The following is a 9,104-nucleotide window of genomic DNA, read 5'->3' as shown; positions in this document are numbered from 1 at the left end:
GCCTGAAAATAAATAACAGTTTATCCAAACACCTCTCTTTTTGATTGTTGCATTATGATTACGGATACAAAATAACTGTCAGGAGCCATGTGCTCACACACATATCAGTATAGGCCTAGGAAGCTGGCTCCGCTGCTTCCTGTATGACTCTAGGATTTACCCACATGCAGGTGACGTATGATTAATGTATTTATTAATGTGAAGAAAGCTTTTTGTAACCAGATTGAACCCATGGTTAATTTGACTTCTGTTCCCTAAAAAAAAAAAAAAAGAGTTCAAACTTGATATGATTTGTGAGTAATATGTACATACGTATTTTGATCTTTTGTTAGTTTTTTCCATTTAAAATCTCCCTATGGTCATTTAACCAGTATCCCTGGTTTGCAGTGTTATGCCATTGTATGTACTTTAGCTGACCTGCAACTGTTTTCAAACAGTGACCCCTCCTGCCTGTGTGGAATATTGCACCCTTCAGGATGTACCTGAACATTTGGTGTATTTAAAGATTACCTTCTTATTTTTTTAACCAGCAGAATGGGCACTGGTATCTTCACATCAATGTTTTAAAGCAATACAGCATCTAAAGAGGTGTAGAGGAGTATAAATCTAGACAAGTACAAATAGAATACCAGTGGCACAGCATTAAAAAATAATGGGTTTTTTTTATCTGATTAATTTCAGCTGTGAAACAAATTTGTGGTTGTATTACCATCACTCCATGTTTATAGGCTGTATGTAAACATCTTTATAGTTTTCTTCATACACTGTGTGCTGTAAGCATCCACCAGTCCCAGAATTAGCACTCTCTGCTAAAGGCAGCAAGAGTCCACTCGACAAAACCAAAGCATGTTTTGTAAGATTTTGCATCACTGATTAAATATATCTGAATTTATTGATTCATGCAGGAGGTGTGTAGCACATGCTCACTTTAATGTTATGTTATAATTTGGTTGCTCTTCCCATTTTTAAAAACATTATCCTTTTTTAATGCTTGTCGGCTACCCCTTGTAGTCAAAGTGTGCATAAAGGGATTTCACGCAATATCAGGAGTTTCAAAAACGTGAACCATCCCACTGGATGGCTTCACATTATGTGAAAATGGGGGAGGGGGGATTCCAGTTATTCAATGGGACGCCGTTTGTAAACTGAATGATGCTGGAATTAGTAGCAACATTTTTCCACATTTAGCTCAAAGCCTTATTAAAAACATGTTTTTTCAAGTCATTTTTCACAATATTCAAATTTCCAAAGAGGAACTGGAAAATGTTCTTTCCCTGAAAATGTCTTTTACTGAAGCTGCATCTATCCTCTCCATCTCAAGGCCTACTCTGTAAGACTATTATAACAAGTAAGTTATACAGTCGCTTACATTTAATGCTTCATTGAGCTGTATGTTTAAGTGTAGAAGAAAACCAAAGATCAAAGACGACACAGTTCAGTGCCAGTTAGCAAAGATGATGCATTTTGTCCTTTGGATGTATCATATTGCTGGTCTCTGTCAGCCTCTGTGGACCTTCACCACCATCTGCACCACGCACGAGGGCTTGAGCCCATATTCAGATAGAGATGCAGAGTCGTTCACCAATAGCTTCCCAGCGACAGTCAGCCGGACTTCAGCCATAAGATATCCTACACACACAACAGAGGACAGAGATGAACCTCACAAAATATTTAAACATGTCAAAAACTATTATGTCAGGTTCCCTGAACACCACTGAAGATGCACACATTTTAAACACACTCCTGTGTCCAAAACTCCTTAGCAGTGACAACAAAGTTAATATTTCAAAATCATCCTCAGTGCACACCTTTTCCCCCACTGTGGTCAAGATGCTCTTAGCTGTTTGGTTCCTCCTGCTCAGGATTTCTTCAAAGGAAAAAAGGAAACAAAAAGCAGTTTTAAAAGTTTTTTGTTGGTGGTGTTTTTGACTTTCAAGCTCAATCAAAGCAGAAAAAGACTTCAAAACAAATTCAATTGAATGGATGGGTATAATCTTCCATTGAAAGCCAGCAAGAAATAACAGTTTTTTAGAGAGTTTTGGTCATCATACACATAACAGCAATCACTGCGTTTGCAATATAATCTGTGACTATTATGAAAGTAACATACATAACTTGAAAAGCTAAAATCAATCATAACATTAAGCTCACCTTGTTTTTGTGGAGAAGGTGATCAGGCTTTTTCTTCACGTCCTGAGACCAGGTGCACTGGATCATCACCAGCTTGTATCTTCATCCTTTTTCACTCAGTGAAGTCTTTCTCTTTGTTCCCTTTGCAACAGAAAACTACCGTGTGATCACAGGTGAAGTTAGGGATATTTTTCCTGTGCAGTTTTTATAGTGCTTCATTTGGTGAAGCTGTTGATCCACTTTGATCTCAAAGGATCTCGACGGTGGAAAAAAGTAATATTTCTCCTTACCATTAGGCTAAATATAGATATAACAATTTATAATATGTCAGCAGCATCCCCATAAGGGAGGTCTCCCTGTAGTGTCCCGAATGCAGATCCATTGTGATAAGAGAGAATGGATCAGATTTGAATGTCCTCTGTAAAGTGTGCACAGCAGTAAATGGACAGCCGTTTGAATTCTGCTTGCAGTGTTTGAGGGAATGGGAGAGTCCACGGCCTTGGAAAGACTGCTGTGAAAATCACTAAAAACACTACAAACCTGCCCAGATAACCTTTGGTTCATTGGAGGAAGTCCACGGATGTCCTTCTATCCGTCCCTGTCTCACCTCCTGGTTGAGTACAGCAAGTGGAATTGTAAATTTGTTGTTTGTCCTCGATGTAAGGTAAAGTTATGTTTTCTATGCCTGAAGAGCTATACTAAATGTATTTTTTTAAAGCGACTTCTGTGTACCATGCTCCAGCGGTGTAGCTGTATGGCAGAAGAAATAATGACAGAGACACAAAGCTTCCAAGTTTTACTTTTGATGTGGGAGTGCCTTATTTGTAATAATGTACCATGCTGTGTTTTTTAATTCCCTTTTTATAATTCTCTATCTCTCTAATTCTCTCCAAATCAAATATAATTAGTGTTGGGTTCTATTGATGAGAAATTTGCTACTAAATGTGATCTTTACAGCTGCATTATGTCTGAATCATAATGATAATAAACCTGAAAAATGTAATTCATTCATAAATGTGAAATATAGTTAATCATACATTATGTTATTACTCATTCCTTAAGATTTAGTTATTTTATGTTGACCTGTCATTGTCTGCTGCTTCTTTAGCATTAGCTTGATGGCATTAATCACTTGTGCTATTCAGGCATTTTTTCCGTGTTTTTTTTTTGTTAGCTTTATGATGACTGCTATTTTTTCTTCTAAATTGTTTAAGGAAATCAATGTCTATTTTATTAAAACCTTGTTATGCTTAATAAACAGTTAGGGTGTAAAGCATGCATGTTACAAGCACGTAGATGCTTTTATTTACAGTTTGTCGTTGGTTTCTTCTGCTTGTGCAGTTTTCCAGCCACCTTCTTCCCGTGCAGCACACAGTCCCAACATGATCAGATGATGCAGAACAGCCGTGTGGGTCAGCATCCCCTGACACCACACCCTGAACCCACCAGCCAAAGCCCTCCCTGCAGCTGAGCCACAAACCACATATTATCTCATTTAGAAAAATGTTTTGAGTAACTGACAAAAGATTAATTTTTAGGGGTTTTGTTGGTTTTATAAACAGTTTAGTTTGAAACACACTGAATAATTCATTAACTACATTTTAAAAATCTGAAAAGCACTGTGGCGGGGCAGGGCCGTGCAGAGAGGTTTAAAGGGACGGGTGCTCAAAGTTAAAAAGGGGCACATTGAACCAGGTTGAATAACAACAACACACATTCATCAAGAATCTAATATGGGAAGAGAAGGGCTGTGTTGATCTGAGACTGTAGACATTAAAAAGTCCATAGGAGAGATGGTAGCTGATTAAACAAGTGTCATGAGATAATAACAAAATGCAAAGATTGGTGACAGCGCTTGGAACCATAAGGCAACAAAAAACTGTGAGAAATAAATTAGGCTCTGCCTGTGAATCACTCTTTGCTTCTCTTCTTCCTTCCATCCCATCATTTCATATATCACTCTCCACTTGCTATGTGAGAACAAGGCACAACTTGTCTGTGAAGGTTCTCAGTCATCCAGGTCATCGTAGTCTTTGCAAGCTCCTTTGAAGGCACAACTTGCTATTGCAATAAACTATAATCTAATTATCCACACCTAACAACTCTTGCACTTAATCTATAATAAAATGATGACAGAAAAATGTTATAGCACTGCCTTTAGTAGCCTCACACAGCTCCTGCTGTTTCCTCCTCATGTCCTTACCAGGCATGTCTGGACAATGTTATATCATGAGTAATATTTTTAAAAAAAATCCATCTAAATAAAACACACACATGCACGCACACACAGTGACATTTTAGACCTTCTTCAGAATACTGTATATACTATGGGCATCACGGTGCTGATCCATAATCCTTACATTATTATTTATTACTAGAGCTACAATAATAACGCAATGAGGAGGGGGAAGTAATAAATATGAAATAATGTATTTATGATGATTCCATTTGTTTCACTATCCACTCTGTGCAGGGGCAAAGCTTATTACATTTTTAAACTATAGAGATACAATAATTTTACTGCTGTAAAATCCAACTTTTGTCTTATTTAAAATATAAATCTAATATAATCTGCTTCTTAATGTATGTTCTTTAAAATACAGCGTGTGTTTTTAATATATTATAATTATAATAATTATTATGTGGACATGCATATTAGATCGTTTTTTAGTGAAATATAATCCCTCCAGAAAGGCAGGAAAAGCCCGGAAACTTACTTTAAAACTAAATATGTTCCCTAAAACGGTGACAGAGCTACAGATCCATGACAGCCTTACACAGGTAGCCAGCAGCTGTGACCAGCACTGCTTGTGCAGTTAATAAAAGGACAGGTAATGTTTGTCGCGCTGTTGCACACACAGCACGCTCGTTTGTTTCAGTTCGTCAGTTGCCACAAGACAACTTACCAACGTGTACGTAATAAGCTAATACTCCTGGGTGCTATACACTACAGTGCACGCTGTGCACCTACTTACTGGGTTTGTCGCATCAGCCTGTGTCTCTGAGTTAACTTGTGTTTCTCCTACAGCTCCGGACCGCAACAAATGCGCGTGCTCTTTGTGAGCTCGTTCCCGGCTCGTAACCAGCGCGTTCTGCCGTCAAGGGCGATCATTGGTTAAATGTGATCATGTGACTGATGCAAGCCAGATCCTTTTATTTAGCAAAACTGTGATTAATAGTTAAATATTATTGTTGATGGGCACAGACAAGACTCCGCACGCACACACACACACATAAAAAAATAAATAATTTTTTTTAAAAAAGTTGCCTCAACAAAAGGGCACTTTGGGCACCCATCAGGAAAGGGGCGGGTGCTCAAGCCCCTCTAGCCCCCCCTCTGCACGTGCCTGTGGCGGGGTGTGGTTTGTGGCTGAGCAGCATCAGGGGAGGGGTGGAGCAGTGGGTGGGGGTGTGTGTGTGTGTGTCCATCCATCCCTAGGTGAAGCTGCACCCGATGAAGGAGAGGAAGAGCGCAAATAAGTGGGGCTAAAAACCACAGCACTTCTCAACGGTTTTTCAGATAGAATCAGATAGAAGCGCATTCTCCTTTATAAATATGTGTATCCCTTCGTTACCATGGGAACGAAGATAAAGGAAGTTGTAGAGTCAATGCGGACTTTGTGGACATTTGAAAAGGTCAGGAGTTAAGAGTGGGACACTTGGGGTTTTTTCTTCTTTTTTTCTTTTTCTTTTTGCCACAAGACCGGAAAAACGGCATGTGTCCCTAAGTTGCGGCTTCGGTACGTTGGGATCTACCTATCCGAAGAGGAAGACGCATAAAGGGAGTGACTTTTTTTTTTTTTTAATTGGCAGATAATTTCAAATGCAGCGTTTCTATCAGCTCAACAAATGTCAGCACACACAAACTGTGTGTAGTGTGTAGCACAGTGCGTTGGTAGCCAAATCGCCGGCTGCGGTGTTTGACACGAAGAAACAAGAAATCAAGCTGAGACAAGAAGAAGGTTTAGAAAGACAAGACAGGAGAGGAAGAAGAGACGTTACATTTAAAGGTAAGGACTCCTCATTTAAAGATCACGTGTAAGTCCTCGTGTTTTTAAATCACATACTGGGTCTGTACAGGTAACATTATGTTTTTTACATAGTGTGAAACGTGCTACAAATCAAACTTAGGTAGACTGTGTTACTTAAAGGCTGCAGGAAAATACTCGGTTGTGTTTAAAAAGGTTAGTTTGCTGTACTGTGATGGATTTAAAGCAAATAAGGATCCTAACTGCAAAAGAAAATAATTTTCAAAAAGGTTGAAATATCTAAAGCAATGGCAGATTTAAAAAAAAACACACACACAATAAAAACAACAGACTGCAGGGAGGTTCTGTTCTGTGATGTCACAATCAAGCTGGTCTGAATAGAGATACAGTCCCGATCAAAAGTTTAAGACCTCTTGAAAAATTGCAACAAAAAAATAAAAAAGTCATATTTTGCATGGTTGGATATTACAAGGTTCCAAGTAGAGCTTCAACATGCAACAAGCAGAAATTGGACAAAAGCATTTTTTGAGCATCCAATTTATTGAAAACAAACAGAAAAATAAACAGAAATCAAAGTTCCAAACATGAACTCAGTAATGAATAGCTTCACAGCTATTGCTGATCACTTCAAAAAATTTGTTGCGGCTCTGTTATAGCATCACACAAACATCTCACATAAGCTCTATCTCTACAGTTTTATGTCGCACTCATAGCACACTATGCCCACATTTGTGGAGAGCAACCTTTGCATCATTTGTGGTAATGGGAAACAGTAAGGCATTTTGTACCAGGAGCTCGTTTTGCTTGTCGACCCCTAACAGTCAGCAGATAACATGTTAATCAGGTTATGTTATGACAATCCCTGCAGCACATCCATTTAAATGTCTTGGAGACGTGAGCGGGGGGGCCAACTTCACTCACTCTTCAAATCCAACAAAAGTGGTATCAAACGTTTGTGCTGCAAAAATTTTCGTTTGTGCTGCTATCATTTTAAAGATATTAATAAAAATTTCTAGAGGTCATCAGAGGTCAACCAGCCCCCTCATATTAATGGAATCAAACAAAATTGGTGTCAATCAGTTGTGCTATGTTTGTGCTGGTTTGTGCTGCTAAAGTTGTCGTTTGTGCTGCTTCTGTTTTCAAAGACATTAATGAAAATGTAAAGGTCAAATGTACTGTTTATAAGATTGGGGAAAACTGCAGTCAGCTGAGACTGAAGAAGTCACTTGGATGAGTGACGAAACGTTTCTCCCACTGAAAGTGTCCAGATGAACAGAATCAACCTTTTGGAATTTACTTACCTGGATGATTAAGCACGCATCAAGACGTTGTTTTATTAATATTTTTAAAATGATAGCGGCACAAACGAAAATTTTTGCAGCACAAACGTAGCACAAACGTTTGATACCACTTTTGTTGGATTTGAAGAAGGTGGGGGGGCCAACTTCACTCACATTTTGGAGACCGTTGATCAAACGTAAATATGTCCAGTCACTTTTGATTCAACCTGCTTAGCTTGATCTCACATTTGCTGTTTCCTCTATCTCTATCCCCTGTGTGTGTCTGTTTGTGTGTGTGTGTGTGTGTGTGTGTGTGTGTGTGTGTGTGTGTGTGCGATGATCTCACATTTGTCATTTCTTCTTTCTCTCTCCCCTTGTCTTGTGTGTGTGTGAGTGAGAGAGAGATTATCATCTAACATTTGCCATTTCCTCTAGCTCTTTCCCCTGTGTGTGGGTGCATGTGTAAAGGTAAGAAGCTTAGTAATGAAGTAAATGAATTCATTGACGGGTGAACAAACAAGGGCAACACGGTGGCACAGTGGTTAATATAGTTGCCCGCACAGCAAGAAGGTCCTGAGTTCAACTCCACTATCAGGCTGAGGTCTTTCTGTATGGATTTCGCATGTTCTCAAAGTGTTTGTGGGGGTTCACTCCACGTGCTCCGGCCTCTTTCCAAAATCCTAGTTTGTGGAGAAACTCTGAAATGCTCTTAAGTGTCTAGGGTTGTCTGTATCTGTGTTAGCCCTGTAACAGACTGGTGACCTGTCGAGGGTGCACCCTGCTTCTCGCCCTAAGATAGCTGGGATAGGCTCGAGCTGCCCTGTGACACTGGAAAAGAAACACAGCAGAGAATGGATGGGTGGCTGATCTAACGTAAACATTTCCAGTCACTTTCAGTTCAAGCTGCTTAGCATGATCTCACATTTGCCAATTTCTCTATCTCTTCCCCCTCTGTTGTGTGTGTGTGAGATATTCTCACTTTTGCCATTTCTTCTGTCCCTTTCAACTGATCTGTGTGTGTGTGTGTGTGTGTGTGTGTGTGTGTGTGTGTGTGTGTGTGTGTGTGTTTGTCCCACATATTGCATACTCTGCTTTTGTCCTCAAATCATGTAGGAAGTGTCTGTGTGGTTGAGCTGGTCTGGTCTGTCTAGACTTTCACTAGATAGATCAGGCTGCACCCACCTGTGAAACAGGTGGAGGGTCACCAGGACATGCAGAACTTGCTGACAGACTCCTGGCCACCTCTTGCCTCCTTAGTAGAAAGGGGCCACTCCCAGAGGCAGAGGGCTGTGAGGCACCGCCCGCCGGGCCCTCTCCTTTGGGAAAACCCTCAACACTGGGCCGAACCTTGGAGTTCTGTATGTCCATTCAGGCACACTCCATGCTTGATCTGTGGGCAATTCCTCTCAGAAGTGGAGGTCACGGTGGAGGCGTCGGAGGGCGGAAGGCGTTCCCTCAGTGGCTCTCCTCTTCTGAGATTCTGTAAAAACAAAAGTCAATGTAGTGTAAGCAGCTTGAAAGAAAGTAACTGAACTTTTTTAAATTTCTGGGAGACGGTTGCTCACACGCGGGCGGCACAGTGGTTAGCACCGTTACCGCACAGGAAGAAGGTCTTGAGTTCAGCTCTACCGTCGCTCTGTGTGGAGTTTGCATGTTCTTCCTGTTTTTGCGTGGGTTCTTTCCTAGTACTTCGGCTTCCAGCTTC

At 40.2% G+C, this 9,104-nt stretch overlaps 1 long non-coding RNA gene across 2 annotated transcripts; it reads right to left on the bottom strand.

Annotated features, from left to right (window-relative positions):
• Nucleotides 1-775: 775 nt before the first annotated feature.
• Nucleotides 776-9,079, bottom strand: LOC146696377 (uncharacterized). 2 transcript variants are annotated; one of them, XR_014923240.1, is made up of 3 exons: nucleotides 8,965-9,079; nucleotides 8,582-8,879; nucleotides 776-1,629 (listed from the first exon to the last, which is right to left on the bottom strand). It is a non-coding gene; the product is annotated as an uncharacterized LOC146696377 (long non-coding RNA). The 2 variants fall into 2 exon arrangements; XR_014923239.1 differs by lacking the exon at nucleotides 776-1,629 and adding an exon at nucleotides 6,655-8,227.
• Nucleotides 9,080-9,104: the final 25 nt, after the last annotated feature.

This window comes from Copadichromis virginalis, linkage group LG12 (assembly GCF_057382275.1).
Source record: "Copadichromis virginalis isolate Kocher_CV1m ecotype Utaka linkage group LG12, C_Virginalis_male_GT1.1, whole genome shotgun sequence".
NCBI classification, from domain to species: Eukaryota; Metazoa; Chordata; class Actinopteri; order Cichliformes; family Cichlidae; genus Copadichromis; species Copadichromis virginalis.
The sequence above is the reverse complement of the archived record's forward strand: the minus strand, read 5'-3'. Positions and strand labels throughout refer to the sequence as shown.